Here is an 18,218-nt window from a genome sequence, read left to right on the forward strand (position 1 = left end):
TAGGTGGCAATCTATCAGGTACATTATCTGAAATGATGTCCTCATATTCTGTCAACAAATATCTTATCTCTTTTGGATGCTATCCTTCCCGTTTTGGTCTCTCAGTCTTCTTAGGAATTAAGGTAAAACACACATTCTCATGTCTCAGTCCATCCATGAATTTCCTTCCATCTACTAAATAGATTCTGGAATTTGTACATACTTCATTCTTCAAAGGTTCCTCCAAAGGTAACAAGGTTTACTTCATCTCATTAGCCACAATAGTGTATGTATTCTTCCTCCCATCATGTATTTCATGTCTATCAAACTACCAAGGTCTATCCAGCAAAAGATGACAAATATCCATAAGCATAATATCACACAAAACTTCATCATGATAATTCCCAATTTTCAATTTCACGAAACATGTTTCATTTACTAACAACTTATGTTCATCCTAAATTCATGCTATCTGGTAAGGCTTAGGGTGTTTCAACCTCTCCAATTTCAACTTATTCACCATCTCTTCTAAAACAAGATTATCTGAACTACCACTATCACTAACAACTTTACAACACTTATTGGATACCTTACATCTCGTCTTGATCAAATTATTCCTTTGCAAGGGTTCCTCATCTCCTTCAGTATGACACAAAGCTCTCCTTATCATCAATAGTTCTCCATCTTCCGGTTTAATTGTTTGATCCGATGGGGTTTTCTTCCACCATTGTTTCTCTTCTAGTAGCCTATGTCTTTTTTACATTTGAATGCACATTGTCCTTCTCCTCCACACTTAAAGAAGGTTCCTCTGAATGTCCTCTTGTTTTGTCTTCCAAAGTTCTCATTTTGGTAACCATCTGATTCTCTCCTCTGGTAGAAATTTATATCATCCTTCCAATATGAATTACCTTCTTTGTTCACTTCCTTGTCTTTATTCCTATCTATACTGGTTCCTCTTCCTCAGGTATATCCTCTTCCTCCTTGAAATATTCCTCTGGTAAACCTTCCACCTCTACCTCTCTATCTCTACTCATGTCTTTTGTTCAATTTCTTTTCATTCTTTAGTGCATACTGGTAAGCCTCTTCAACACTCTCCAATTTGATCATACTGAGCTCATCTTGTATAGATATCCGCAATCCATTCAAATATCTTGCAATTTTTTCAACTTCATCATCAACATGTCTGGATCTGATGTTCAACTTGTCAAATGCTTTGGTGTACTACTTCACACTAGATTCCTTTTGTCTCATATTTTACAAGTTCCAGAACAAATCCACTTGATAATTCTCTGGTACAAACTTTGATTTCAACTTAGCAATCATCTGATCCCATGTCTTAATCTTTTCTTTACCTCTTCTTTGTCTGTGAACTTGCAAATGCTCCCACCAAAGAGATGCATGACCTTTCAACCAAGTACATGCATATTTCACCTTCCTCTCTTCTACAGTGTTTTCAAAATTAAAATACTTCTCCATCTCTGAGGTCCAATCCATCAATTCATTCGAATCTAACTTCCCATCACATTTCGGTAGGGTAACATGAGGTTTAGTGTTCGCCCTACTCAAAACCCTTAAAAATATTTCTTCATCCAGATCAACTGTCAGTAGGTTCACTTGTTCAATTGGGGATTCTTCTCCTTCATCTTCACTTATATCTTCAATATGTCAGCCTCTTCTCTGGGTTGTGTCCATGATTTCTAATCAAGATTCTATTCCTTACAACATTTCCATCACAGCAAGGTCTGCATTCCCACACACTCCACCATTCCTAGTTCCTCTTCGCACCATCGATCCATGCTAGTAATCTAAAATTGCAAGTAGGATCCACAATCCACCACCCTACAACTAAAAATTCAGGACACGCAACATCCAGAATGAAACTTTGCTCTGATACCACTTGAAGCAGTCACCGGTGAGGAGGGACCTCAAGAGATCAGTCTAGACCGGTCAGCAAGAGTAAACACAACAAAACACACAAATATGATGGAAGAAATGAAGAACAAATAATTTTTACTGCACAAAATTTAATTACATCCATTCGATAACAACCCAGGTACAACATACTGGCACAAAGGCCTAGTAGAATAGGTCACAACCATGAGCTTGAATCGAAAGATCTATCTTCTAGGCATAGTCTATGTATCTGATACTATGATTGATTCTAATTGATTGCATTCTAAAGCATGATTACAAATATATGTATTGATCCAAAGGATCTAGTCGGCCCAAAAGGGATCAAAAACCCAAAGAACAAGACCTAATCTGCAAAATGAACAAGGTCAACCTCCGCCAAGAGATTCATCTAAAAAATCCAAAGGATGAAACATACATCATGGGAAAAGGTCGGCCAAATGCTAAGGAACATTGAAATCAACCTCCAAGGCTCTGCAAGATTCAGAATGGGTTCTGGTAGATCACCAGAATAGGTCTCAGGAAACTGGTAACAAAGGAACAACTGGTAACAAGAAACTTTCATGGAAATCGATAGTGATACCTTGCTGGTAAGTGATCCAAATGAGATGCAGTCTGGAAGAAAGAAAGATGATCAAGTCTTAAAGTAGAATCCAACTTGACAGGATCCAGTGAGCCAAAACTAGAACACACAGAAAGGAAAACTGAAACTCCAAACATAAAACAAAATAGAAAGGAAAATGTTATTGGTTGATGCAAGATTGATGTGAACCGGGGATGCTTCTGCATCACATGTACATGTTGTTTGCATGATTTTATCTGTTACTTTTATTTACATCTTTGTTTCCTATGACTATTCCTATTAGTGCCTATCGAGATCATTCTATATATTGGTATGTCTTGGGTTGGTCTATACTGGGGCATGTTTTAGTGGTATGGCATGTTTGAGGGTTTCTCTTGCATAGTCCGATAGTCCTGCATTTACATCATCATGATGTTTGCACAATTGTGTGCAAGAGATACCTAATGTTTGAGAGTCTAGTCCACGCCTCAAATTTTCACATCTTGATTCCTATAATCAGTGATGTAGATCATCCTTGGCAACATCAAAACTAGGTTGATGATTTGGGAAAGACTATTGTCAAAGATGAAGAGATTAGGGATGCCTTCAATCCAAGGTTTGAGCAAGTAGAGAAGGCCCTGGAGGAAATAAAAAACAATGACACTATTAGGGACCATAGAATGGTGGATGTTGGAAACAGACTCAACAAAATTGAGACCTGTCTCAGAAGCATTGCTGAACAAAGTTATAACATTCTGAAGGCCTCGATTGACAACATCAAAATCCTAATTAGTAAGCTGGAGAATGAGAAGGGATCCCTGGAGCAGGAACCTAACATTGAGGGTGTGGAAGGTGTGCAAGGACCACTCATGAGGACTAGAGGCAAGAAGAGGGAGAAAAATCCAAAAAAGGAAATCGAAGAGCTCAAAGTGGCTTCGGCGAATTATGACTTGTTGGTCATCAAGGCTGCTGAACTTCTTAAGTCTCTGTAGGTGTTGCTAGCTGACTAGGTCTTTCTTTCCGATTTCATATGTTTTGATGTTCTTAGTGTTTTGTTGTCCATTCAGGTTGCTAGCTTTCTTGGTAGTCTTTTGTATGTTGTCTTTATACTGGTCTAGTTGAACTTTGATGACCTTTATTTTGATCTTTTTGTAAAAGGTTTTAGGTCCTTAAAACCTATTTTTCTAATTAATCAGAACGAATCCCTCTCACTCCATTTTCATATTGCATTTCATCCCAACCCCCTTCTTTTGGAGACCTCAATTTATTCACTCTTTTTTTCCCTTCTTCTGTCTAGTCTCGTATCATTGTATTATGGTTGGCACACAACAAAAATTGTCTCATTATCATCATCAATTAGTTGTATTTTTAAGACATATTACCATTTTAAGTTCATTTTCATATTACACTATCATTGCATTTTTCATTATCTATCATTACATTTTTATCACATAGTGACACTCATTCAAGTTGCATTCACTATCATTTAAGTCGTATTCTATTTATAGTTGCATTCATTATAATTCATTTCATTTAGGTGCATTATTACACATTGCATTCATTCCATTTAGTTGCATCTTAACATTTAAAATATTGTAGTACATCCATCATATCATATGTTCAAATCATGAATATATTACTAGCTATATTTGAACTGGAATGAAATAAAGGCATGATATACGAGATATGAGTTGAAATAAAGGAAATTACATTGATTTGAAATGCACTAAAAATAATATAGAACATCCATTTGTATTGCATACATCACCAATAAACACCCATATTGTATAATCATCACATCATAAGCACACATTATAGGAGAAACAACATGATAGATGAAAATCACATATCATATAGGTACACATCACATACACATATCCTACATCCACAACATTAGGAACATTGTATAGAAATATATGCATACATATGATATCCATCCATCTTGCATCACAAACATGTTAGACCATATGCATCATCATAATAATCATCCATAACATATAAATAAAGTCCATAAATAGTCCATAATAAAGTACACATACATATCACCACCAAAACTGTATCTCATCTCATATATATGAAAATAATAATGTGTTCAACTATAATACCATGATATCCCCCAAAGGGTCAAACTATCACACATATACATCTATGAGTGCTAGACTACACTCTCTTTGTCTCCCACACCTCCTAATGGCCCTACTAGTGGTGGTGGAGGTGCTATCATTCCCACTGAGCCTCCTGACTATACACTTTGTGTCTTATGTGATCAAATACTCTTGTTGTAGGCTGCTGCTCTCTACTCTACTGACACAACCTAATGATAGAGATCCCTGTAATACTGGATCTCCTAGCCCATCCTCTTTGTCTGATGCCTAACACTTGAAATCTTTGCAAAAATAAGTCCCAAACCTCTCAGAATCAACAGTTGTTGTGCCACATCCCTCTCCCCCTGATTCTATTTTTATTCACCTCAACCTTGCTCAATCTATCTTGGAGGGTCTTTAGCTCATCGTCCATATGTTGCATCTCATCTTTGAGCTCCCCTATGGCTCCCTCGCTCCTCACTTCCTCTAGCATCCTCTAGGCCTCATCTGACTGTATCCTTAGACTGTCCCTCTCTAAGATGGCCGCCTCTAGGTCTAACCGTAGTGCATCTCCCTCCTCCCTAACCTTGATCAAATCCTCCTGTAGGCTATCAGGTCAGGCTCTTTCTTTCTCTACCCTCTACCACTATGTGGCCAGCTGGTCCTCTAGGCTATGTGCCCTGGCCCTCTTTGTATCCTGCTCCAAACAAGCCTGATCCACGATAGCCTATAGTTCCAACCCTGTCTTCTCTCCCTCCTGTCTACCCTCCTCAGCTCGTATGTCCACCGACTTGGCTCCCCTTGTTGCCTCCTCCTGGCATGGACCCGTAATCTCTTGAACCGATGCCTGTACCTGTAAAGGAACTGCCACTACTAGTACTTGTCTCTTCCCTCTCCTCCCCTATCCTCCTCAAGGCACCTATCCCTATCCCCTACCTCCTCCTATAGTATCACTCTCTTCTGGTCCATCTCCCTCCCCATTGAAGATCTCATCCTGCTCCAACACCCCATGAATAGTAAGTCGAACTGGCCTATGTGCATCCCACCAACATGTGTATGCCCCTATGCACCCTGGATCATCCCCAACCTACAACCACTCATCCCATGGGACTCTAGTTGCTCCTATCTAACTTAGTCATAATGAACCTATCGCCTCCCCCATATGGCAGCCTCCCTAGAAATGTGCAAAAGTGTGCGCTCAAAACCAACAATGTCCTGTGGCAGGCCAAACTACCACATAACGTGATGTGGCAGATACTGATGAAAAATATGGATAGTCAGCCCAAAGAGCTAACACTCAGTTTGCGCCCATGCCAACTGCCAATCCTCCCTCCACCACGCGTTGTCCTTGAATGGACTCCATGTGAAAACTATGAGATCATCCAGTACCCTCCTCCAAAACCAAGTGGCCCCAACCCAAGTGTAATGAAGTAGCCCCTTGTACTGGTCCATATATTGAAACTGCCACCTCTGATCCTGTACTCTCAGGGGCCATGTGACGATGATATGCTCCCAGACCCATATGTGTAGCAAGGTAACTCTAGTCCTGAGGTTCTTATAACCTCGGTATATGCACATGTGTAGATCTTGATATAACTAGCCAAGCATCATGGCCCCCCATGCATACTCCACCCTATCCTCCAGCATATACTAAATGCATCTACCCCATCTAATAGAAAATTCATGCCCACTCAAATCTAGCATTAGTCATTTGCTAATCAACCCACAAATGAAGAAGACCAGGTGAGGAATCCTCTATATCTGTATAGCCTCCTAGAGATGCATCCTCATCTTATCCATTAGAAGGTCATCATACTCACATATGCTCCATAGATAGTGATCCCCATGATCTAATCTATTCTCTGGTATGATGCCTTTGATCGGAACCTTCAAGATCTACTAGATATCCATAAGGGTGATGCTAGCCTCACCTATAGGAAGATGAAACAAACAGGTCTCACTGTCCCATCTCTCCATTAGCGTTGTCATCATGGCAGTATTTACTTGGATCTGTGACCATCTCCCAATGAACCCCATACCTAGAGCACTTAGTATGGCCTGCACGTCCTCACTCAACTGTCTAAACAGTCTCATCATCGGTGGCCAACGCTCGAGAGAAGTGATAATGTCAAGATCCTCCTTCTTTCAGCAAAATCACTTCATTAGCCCTCTTTTCTAGCCTATTTTACCCTATTCTACCCTACCCTATGCTATTGATACCTGGGGCATCTCATTGCCCCTCTATTTTCCCTCCTGTTCTATCTCCTTCTTTCTCCTTTATCCTATTTTTCTTCTAGGTGGAGATGATATTTCTCGTTAGGCGGAGACGCTAAAACCATGTGTTGTGTGCCAAACTACAGAATACAGATGCCATTCTGCAATCCACCTTTCTTTTCCCCTTTTCAAAGAGTTCAACATCTGTGCAGACGATATTTTGTTTGTGTAGATGGGGAATGCCTATGCAGGCTTCATTCCCCGCACAGACACTGATTTGGTGATCGACATCTCTATCCTGACAACCTTTCTAGCCTATTTATTACCCCTAATTAATGCTAAACCTACTAAATGACAAAGTTAGATTGAGGTACATATCGGTGGGCCATACTTGGTCGGTCGCTAGTACCGTCAGACTCTCTTAGCGTGATGCTCATGGTGTGGAATGTGGGCCATCTCTCCTGAGTGCTCTGGTCTCTATCAATCTCCAAGATTTATGCATGACAATGACCCCTCCTAGGGCCCTGTGTGGCTTATATAGGGCCCCTTTCCCCTTTTCTCTTCTTTCTCCATTTTTTCCTTCTAGCCTCTTCCAAAATTTGTTTTTCTCCCCTTTATTTCCTCTTCTTTCTTTCTTTTATCCCTCCCGTTATTTTCTTCTTTTCGAGAATTTTCTCATAAAAATTTCAAATTTCTCGGTTAAATTATCAAGGGTTGCATATACCACCCGCATCTTCATGCTGGGGCATCATTTTTCTATCTTTTACTCATCGCCAATTTTTCCACTGCGTAAAAGGGGTAAAATTTAGATGTCTTATATTAATTAAATTAAATATTTAATTAATCTATCCTTCGTACATGATTAATTAATTTAATTATGTTATCCTTATTCTTCTGAGAATTAATTAAATTTAATTAATCCTGTCACTATAATCCAATAATTGATTTATCAAATAAATTAATTATTCCCCTATCTCTTCTAAAGTCATTCAAATAATTAATTCTTCTAAATCCCTTTAAGTTAATTCATTCCAATTAATTAACTTAGGTCATGCGATTCCTACAAATCACTTCTTCTAATCCTCACTTAAACTAATTAATTCTTGTAGAATCATGCTTATCATTATTCCTCAATTTTAAAATCCTCCACTCATGCTCTCTCCTCATGTCGCATCCTCCTAACTTATCCACTTGCCCTTTAATCTCTCATTAACCCACATAAATCCCTCTCTTAATCATTTGTACATTCCTAATCCCCATGATCAAGAATAAGTCAACCATTTTCCATAAATGGTTTGTCCCCTCTCACCTTCCAAACCTTAAAGGCACCAACTTTGGTCATTTCCAGGATTTCAAATTCTTCAATTTCCCCATGCTCCCTCACTTCCCAAGGAAGTTTAAATTCCTTTTCTCTCCTCTTCCTCCCATGAAATCCATTATTTGAGAATTTTTTAATTCTCCTGTCCTCTCCCAAGAAATTTTAAATTCCTTTTTATTCTCCCAACGTACTTGGGGATTTCTTCCCCATGTACCTTAAGGTGTGTGGAGACAAGAAATGCCTGTTAGGTCCTGGAGACAACTGAGAGGGGGGCAGGGGGGGGGGGCGGGGGGGCGGGGGGTGCAGGTGAATCAGTTGTCTAATAAATTCAAACCAAAAACAACTCAACCAACTTAAAACATAATACCGGTAAACCAGTTAAGTATGCCGGTAGACAGTGTTAATAGTTAATTTCTATACCGGTAAAGATTAATGCATGAAACATAAACACAAAGTCATCCACAACACATAACACCAATATTTGTATGTGGAAACCCTGTAAGGGGAAAAACCACGGTTGGAAACCTTACCCACAATCAGATGATACTACTGCAGATAGTAAGTGTACATAAATGGGGTCTGCACATGCAAAAAGACCAACAACATAGAGCTCACTTCTCAATCACAAAATGGGAGTCACACCGACTACAATTGGATGGTTAAATCCAATAAGAATGTACTGCACAAAATAGCATCTTCATATGCTGGATTCAGTACCGGTGTAATGCTGATATGCTTCCACAAAAACCTAGCTTCTCCTTCAAATGATGTCTTCGTGTATAGCTCTGCTTAATCTCGCATATACCTTCACTTAGTTCTTTTTCGCATTCCCATATTTGATCTTACAAATAAGATCTTACATTTATATCATAACCTAAGACCAATTTTAGTAGGTCGACTCTACAAGATATTACAATAAAACATTTTACAAACAATATAATATCTGATGCAATAACTGATTAAACATGTCAGCTTAAAGCATTTACACCAATAATAAATCATCTCCATAGCGTGCCATGCTGATCTGGAAAAGATAAACCTGCCAGTGTAACCCTAGGTAACCCTGGACCTATTTGTCGGTAAAAGAAAATATGCAAATATGATTATACCAATGATTAATTCTTCAAAACAAAGTTTCCACATGATGTCTTCGACATTACCAAGTTTCTTCCATATCATTCCAAGTGTCAGTGATCATTATATCCTGTCGGTGAACCATATGCCAGTAACTGTGCAATAGTTACTTGTTTGCCGATGAATGTTGTTGGATCTCCAGAGTGCTAATGCTTTAGTAGTTGTTGACATCAATGAAAAAACCATACCAAAATACCAACAATCTCCCCCTTTGGCATTGATGGCAACACAAGATGGAAAAACCATCAAAGTGCCAAAACAGAAATGCCAAAAACCAAAAACCAACAATCTCTCCAAAAAAGATCATAACCAGAATACAGAGAGTAATAGTCTCTCTCAAACAACAACCTCTCCCCTTGGGAGCAACATGTGCTATCCAAAGTTCTCTTAAAAGATAATGTGTTTTTCCATAGATATCTCTCCCCCTTTGACATCAAATGCCAAAGTTATCATAATACCAAGTTCATATACAAAATACCAATCAATTCAATATACCAACTACTCCCCCTTTGAAGTAGCTTCCTCATCAAAGATCGGAGTAAAAGATTTGTCTTTTAATTTTGCCGGTTGATGACAATCATCAACTATCTAAGTCTCTACCAGTGGTGGTATGACTCCAAGCTGATCTCTAATATATTCAAAAGTTTCCTTAGGCAAAGGTTTTGTGAAAATATCTACAAGCTATTCTTTAGTGTTCACATAAACCAGTTTTATCTCTTTTTCTTCAACTTTTTCCCTTAGAAAATTCAGTTTGATAGAAACATGTTTTGTTTTACAATGTAATACCGGATTCTTAGATATATCAATTGCTATAGTGTTATCATAGTATATAGTAATGGGTTCCTTGCATTTTACCTTTATGTCTTTCAACATTTGCTTAAGCCATAGTACCTGTGTACAGTTAGTTGCTGCTGCAACATATTCTGATTCTACTGTTGATAAAGATGTACAACTCTGTTTCTTACTCAACCAAGAGACTAATCTCTTTCCAAGAAAGAATGCTCCGCCGGTGGTGCTTTTTCTATCATCCACATCTCCTGCCCAATTTGCATCTGTGTATGCACATAGATCAAAATTTTCATCTCTAAGATACCTTAATCCAAGATTTGCAGTGCCTTGTAAGTACCAGAAAATCCTTTTTACTGCTGCTTCATGATTTTCTCTAGGATTACTTTGAAATCTAGAAACAATACATACTGCATTCATAATATCAGGTCTTGTTTATGTCAAATACATTAAACCTCCTATCATAGATTTGTATCTAGTTGGATTAACAGGTGTAGATTCATCCCTTTGAGATAATTTGTCATTTGTAGTCATAGGTGTGCTTACCGGTTTAGAGTTCTCCATCCCAAATTTCTTTAGTAACTCTTTCAAGTACTTGGATTGACTCAAAAATATACCTTTCTCAGTCTGTGAAATTTGCAATCCTAAAAAGAATTTTATTTCTCCAATCATAGACATTTCAAATTCTTGTTGCATTTTAATAGAAAATTCTTTACATAATCCATCTTCTCCTCCAAATATTATATCATCAACGAATACTTCTATAATTAAGATGTCATCATTAGTTATTTTGTAATATAAATTGTTGTCTGCATTTCCTTTAGTAAAACCAATCTTTAAAAGATACTTATCCAACCTTGCATACCAAGCTCTTGGGGCTTGTTTCAATCCATACAGAGCTTTTCTTAACCTGCAAACCATATCATTGTCATATGTCAAAGAAAATCCATCAGGTTGTTCAATATAGACTTCCTCTTCAAGATCTCCATTCAAGAATGTACATTTAATATCCATTTGATAAACTTTGTACTTCTTGTGAGCTGCAAAAGCCAAGAATAATCTGACTACCTCAATTCTAGCTACCAATGCAAAGGTTTCATTGTAATCAACTCCTTCTTTCTGAGAATATCCCTTACACACTAGTCTTGCTTTATTTTTGACAACCTTACCATCTTCATTGAGTTTGTTTCTAAATACCCATTTGGTTCCAATTATATTTTATCTTTAGGCTGGGGAACTAATGTCCAAGTATTATTTTTCTCAATTTGTTCTAATTCTTCTTCCATAGCTTTAATCCAAAATTTATCTTCACATGCCTCATTAACAGATGATGGTTCAATTTGAGAAATAAGACATACCTCTTCATTTTCCAATCTTCCTCTTGTCATAACTCCTTTAAATTTGCTTCCAATTATCTGATCTTCAGAATGATTCAATTTTACATACCAGGGTGTCTTAGTTTGTTGTTGTTCTTCAATTACTGTGGAATCCTCTAATGGTACTGGGGTAACTGGATCTTCATTCTGTACTGGTGGATTTAGTATAGGTTCATTTGTCACAATTTCTGTTTCCGGTTTAGAATCTATATACCTTGAAGTTCCTCTGAATTCTTCATCAATTTTTATATTTGTACTCTCAACAATTTTCTGCAATCTCTTATTAAAACATCTATATGCCTTGCTCTTAGATGAATAACCAAGAAATATTCCTTCATCACTTCTAGGATCAAATTTGCCAATATACTCATCTCTTCTAATATAACATTTACTTCCAAAAATTCTAAAATACTTAAGAGTAGGAGTATTACCAAACCATAGTTCATGAGGGGTCTTACCGGTTTCACCTTTGATGTGAACTTTGTTGAATGTATAGATGTATGTGCTGATTGCTTCTCTCGAATATACATGTGGTAAATTTGCTTCAAATAACATACTTCTTACTGCATCCAAGATAGTTTTGTTTTTCCTTTCAACAACTCCATTTTGCTGTGGTGTCTGAGGTGCTAATAGTTGTCTTCTAATTCCATTCATTTCACAGAATGTATTAAAGTCCTTAGATGTGAATTCTCCTCCTTGATCTGATCTTAAACATTTCATTTTCTTACTGGTTTCATTTTCAACCATTGCTTTGAATAGTTTGAACTTTCCAAGTGCTTTTGATTTTTCTCTGAGGAAAGTAACCCAACACATTCTAGAATAATCATCAATAATTAGCATGAAATATCTATCACCTTGTAAGCTTTTAGTTCTAGCTGGACCACATAAATTAGTGTGAATCAAATCAAGAGCATTATTGGATTTTTCTGGAATACATTTGAAACTAGCTCTAACTTGTTTTCCAAATTGACATTCCTTACATATTGTATTCTGAGGTTTCACAATTTTAGGTAGATCTCTAACTGCCTTAGAAGTACTGATCTTTACCATGCAATCAAAGTTTACATGATAGAGTCTCTTATGCCATAACCAACTTTCATCTATGTGCAATCAAGCATGCCTTTTCACTGTTATTCAAATGAAAGATATTACCTCTAGTCTGATTACTGGTTGCAATTTCTAAACCAGTTCTATTCATGATTTTGCATTTTCCATTCTTAAATTGTAACTGAAATCCTTTCTCAACTAATTGACCAACACTTAAAATATTATGCTTTAATCCTTCAACATAGTAGACATTGTCAGTGTTATGCTTACCATCAAGAGATATTGTACCCTTACCTTTGATTGAACAGGCTTTGTCATCTCCAAATCTTACTAAATCTCCATTGTATTCTTGAAAGTTCAATAATTTACCTTTGTCTCCTGTCATATGATGTGAGCATCCTGAGTCAACCATTCATCCTTTACTTCAACTTTAGCTTCTAGGGCTTGTTCTACCGGTTGAGCAGTAGGTGTCGGTTGATCTTCTGTTATAGCAACAAAAACCCATCCATTGTCTATTGGATCCTCGTTAGAATCATTAGTTACACCTTCATCAGCAATGTAACAAGATTTGTCTTTGTTCTTCTTAAATCTGTATCTTTGATATTCAGGATTAGGCTTGTATGTTCTTCTAGCTTCTTCTCTTAGTCTAGCATGTCTATTAGGGAATCTCGAAGCCATATGACCAATCTTACTGTAGTTAAAACATTTAAAGGGTGCTTTACCTTCATATTTACTTCCAACTGGACCTTTTGGCATTTTCCTTACAAATAGTACCTCAAGTTCTTCATTCTCCTTCCTAGTTTCTTCAAGTTCTCTTGCATAAAAGGATTTCCAATCTGAATTTTTCAAATGATGGAGCAGATGATGTTGATGCTTTAAAGGCCAAATCTATCTTTATAGTAGCAACAAGACCAAATTCCTCAATTTCAAAGGCTGAAAGTTTTCCTATTAATGTATCCCTAGTTACTGATGTATTAGACATTGTTCTCAACTCATTTATAGCAGTAACCTTCATTTTATATGCCAGTGGCAATCCTCTTAAGATTTTTGAAACAATTTCATCCTCACTCAAGGTTCCTCCACAACATTTAATACCCAAAACAATTTCATTTACTCTTTCCATAAAAGCAGAAATCCTTTCATCTTCTTCCATTTTCAGATGTTCATACCTGACTCGGAAGCTTTCAAGTTTTGCAATGTTGACTATGGAATCTCCTTCATTCAGTGTTTCCAAATGATCCCAAATAGCTTTAGCAGTAGACCTATCTGATAATGCCATGATTTATTGATCTGATAAAGCGCTCAAAAGTGCTTCTCTTGCTTTGCAATCATTCTCCTCATCTTTAGCTAAGGTAGTTGGAGCGGTCTAACCAGCTACATCAACAGTATAACCATTCTTTGTAACTTCCTAGATGTCTTTACCAATGTAATTCAGATGTGTCTCCATCTTGATCTTCCATATCCCATAGTTGGTTCCATCAAGTTTAGGACTGTCCTTCCTAAAATAATTAGTAGTCATTGGATCTCCTCAAGTTGTTAAACTTCTACAAAAGAGGACTAGGCTCTGATACCAATTGTTAGGTCCCAGAGACAACTAAGAGGGGGGGGGTGAATCAGTTGTCTAATAAATTCAAACAAAAAAAAACTCAACCAACTTAATGCATAATACTAGTAAACCAGTTAAGTATGTCGATAGACAGTGTTAACAGTTAATTGCTATACCGGTAAAGATTAATGCATGAAACATAAACACAAAGTCATCCACAACACATAATACCAATATTTGTACGTGGAAACCCTGTAAGGGGAAAAACCACGGTGGGAAATCTTACCCACAATCAGATGATACTACTACAGATAGTAAGTGTACATAAATGGGGTCTGCACATGCAGAAAGGCCAACAGCCTAGAGCTCACTTCTCAATCACAAAATGGGAGTCACGCTGACTACATTTGGATAGTTAAATCCAATAAGAATGTACTACACAAAATAGTATCTTCATATGCTGGATTAAGTACCGGTGTAATGCTGATATGCTTCCACAAAAACCTAGCTTCTCCTTCAAATGATGTCTTCGTGTATAGCTCTGCTTAATCTCGCATATACCTTCACTTAGTTCTTTTTTTCATTCCCACATTCGATCTTACAAATAAGATCTTACATTTATATCATAACCTAAGACCAATTTTAGTAGGTCGGCTCTACAAGATATTACAATAAAACATTTTACAAACAATATAATATCTGATGCAATAACCGATTAAACATGTCAGCTTAAAGCATTTACAACAATAATAAATCATCTCCATAGCGTGCCATGCTGATCTGGAAAAGATAAACCTACCGGTGTAACCCTAGGTAACCCTGGACCTATTTGCCGGTAAAAGAAAATATGCAAATATGATTATACCAATGATTAATTCTTCAAAACAAAGTGTCCACACGATGTCTTCGACATTACCAAGTTTCTTCCATATCATTCCAAGTGTCGGTGATCATTGTATCCTACCGGTGAACCATATACCAATAACTGTGCAATAGTTACTTGTTTGCCAATGAATGTTGTTGGATCTCCAGAGTGCTAATGCTTTAGTAGGTGTTGACATCAATGAAAAAACCATACCAAAATACCAACAATGCCTTTATGGATAATCTCTTGAATCCCACACCTTTTCCTCTCAATCCCTTCCATCATTTTTCTTGAATCTCCACCCTCCATTCTAAATCAATCTTGGCCCTCCATTCCTCCCTCCTCAAATCTATAAATTGGGGTCTCCTCCCCTTCATTTCACATTCATCATTTGTGCAATCTCATGCTGCTAGCATAAGCCTAGAATCAACTCCATAAGAATCACCACTATAGTCAAATTAGTTCTCCATACTTAGCTATTTCAACCATCTAGCCATTATTGTTGTGTAGTGGAGAGAATTCCACACTCAACCATAGGACCAATCTCTTCAAGTGAGGAAAGGATGCATTCTTCACTTCACCAAAGGTCCAATCCAATGGAGGAGAAGAAGGTATAAGAGTTCTCATTTGAATTTTCTTTATAATTTTTATAAATGTTGTATGCGTTTGATTCCTCTAACCTTTTTCTTGTCTTCACTCAATTGTCATGGGGAACAGTTGGCGAAAGGATGGGTAGATTGTTGAGCCAAAGAACTCATCTTCTATGTTCAACAGTTACTCTTGTAACAACTTGGAGGAGGTAAAAATTGAAATTGATAACTTTGAATTTGTTTTCAAATGAATTGGAAGCACATGAGGACTTTGACTCTTGGTTGAAGTTAGAGGATTTCCAATTGGATGCTCTAGTTGACAATGGAATGCTCCCTCCAAGGGATATGTACATTGAGCAAAGAGAAATAATGGAACATCAAATGAACACAATAGAGGTGCTTATCAGATATTTGAGGAAATCACAAAAATAATGTAATGATAAAGGGAAAGACATCACTGAGAAGATATCAGCTCTTGCTTTCACTTTCCTTAATGAGAACCAGAAGCCCCTTCATGAGGATATTATTGTCAAAGAATTTAACGTGATAATTGGTGTAGAGGTTGATAAGAAAGCTTTCTCATTCTCCTCAATTGATAAGTTGATCGACATTTGAGTAAATCTGGAAGATCTAGCCTCTCTTCTAAAAAAGAACAAGAAATACTACATGAGCCTTGGATATTCTATCACCTGCGTCTATGTCATCATGAGTCACACCAAAGGACCTAATCAGGAACAAATGAAAACAATTCTACAAAAATTCAAGGAATTGATGAAGCAGGATCAAATTGGAGTCTCTGGTGACGCTTAGTATTTTTCATAGTAGATGCATTTTTTAATAAGACTTTGACACCTCAAGTGTCATTTTAAATTTAGTTTTTGCACTTAGGCAATGCACGAGTCCGAAGTCAATTATGACTCTTTTTTCAATTAGCCATAGTTTTTCCTGTTTTTTCTCATTGCACCTCACCTGTGTATATGAGGTTTCTCTTTGTAATATGCAACTAAGAATCTAGAATCTAGAATCTTTAATCTATATGTTGAAACTTTGTGGAAGTAAAGAGCAAAAAAGTGAGACTTTGTGTTCCTTTTGTGATTTTACAAACTTGACGAAATAAGAAGAAAGCTTTGGCATCCAAAATTTGTATTGGATTAATTTGTGGTTTATGGTGAGAGTGTTCTTATGTCATTTTCATTATAATTTTTTTTTTTCTCAAGTGAAGGTTTTGTTGAGAGAATATTGTTAAAGTGCAAAGGAAATTGTTAATTTGTGAGCTTTGTGTCATATTTTGACTCTTGTTAATAGAATTAGGAATTGGTGATAATGATATAATTTTGAAGACTTTGTGCTTCATATTGATATTTTTAAATTAAAGTTAGCTGAGATATATTAAGGTAAAGACTTTGTGCTTTATTGTGTCATCTTAGAAAAGGAAATCATAACTTGAAGACTTTGAACTTCATATTATCATTTCAGAAAAATATTATCGAAAGTGTAATTAGGTGTCAGATTGAAAACTTTGTGCTTTGATTTGATCTTCTTAATTAACACATTGGGTTACATTAGTATTTGTAAAAAGGTTGATAGGACAACAGTGAGTTTTAAGACTTTGAGCTTAAGCACTCTTTCCCATCCCAGAGAAGCAACATAGGACTTTGCACCTTTATATAAACTTTGCTTCTTTTTCTTATCTATATTGTATCATTATTGCATTCTAAGTTAATTTGTAAGAGTGAAATTGTAAGAATTATTGCTGCTCTATATTGTAAATTCTTCCCTGAAAAGATAGGAAAAGAATAACATCTATCTTGAAAAAAGAGGATAGGATGATATACTGCCAAGTTTGATTAGGAGTTAAAAATAGTATTTTAATGGTAGAGTAGTAAATCACAGGAGGAACCTTCCCTTAATAGTTAGAAGAGATTTAATCTCATGTTGTTGTGGTTGAAACCACTATTTTGTAAACTCTTCTAGTTTACAAAATTTTTAACCAACATAGCCTCTATGTTGTAAGGGTAATCTCTCTTTTTATATTTATCATCATTATAGGGTTCATTCCAATCCCTAGGTTTTGCCTAAGAAACCCCTAAACCCCAACATTATTTTCCTCTCTTGTGTGTGCAAGTTTCAAGTATAGCGGAGAAGGATTATAGATTTATAAAGTATAGACTAAGATGAAGAGATCTAGACTTTGAATAAGCAAAAACCCTATACATTTCAAAAATGTCTAAAGTGTTAGACACTTTTTTATGAAATTTTAGGGACATATTATGAGCGACATCATGATCTTGAATCTATTTCTAATATCTACATCAAACACCTTTAGGACTAAGATGGTTAGCCACATAGTCTATCACTTTCAAGCTCAAATTGCAGACAAGGTTCCTCTCTAATTCCCATTTCCAAATATGTACTCAGAGTCTATAAATCTATTCACTAGCTTATTGTTTATGTTGATTACTATCAATTTTGCATAATTAGACCTAGTTCTTATTGTAGTGTCATAAATTATATCCACATACAATTTCATCCTCGCCTAGACCTCACCTTGGCACTTCAACTTTTGACACTTAAAGCATGTTCTAATTCTACTCAAACTATCCCCAATCATGTGTTTTCATCTCCTTCTCTACCTTTCCTCCAATTCTGAGTGGTCCTCTCAATTAGGGCCTTTTTTTGGGCCCCACAATGGTCATCTTAAATGAGTGGGAAATTTGTCCCCATGTTGGCTTACTCCAAAAATTTAATTAATTTTCTAGAAGTCAAGTATAAAAGAAGATGTACCCTTCTCATTTGAATACCTAAT

This window comes from Cryptomeria japonica, chromosome 5 (genome assembly GCF_030272615.1).
Source record: "Cryptomeria japonica chromosome 5, Sugi_1.0, whole genome shotgun sequence".
Classification (NCBI taxonomy): domain Eukaryota; kingdom Viridiplantae; phylum Streptophyta; class Pinopsida; order Cupressales; family Cupressaceae; genus Cryptomeria; species Cryptomeria japonica.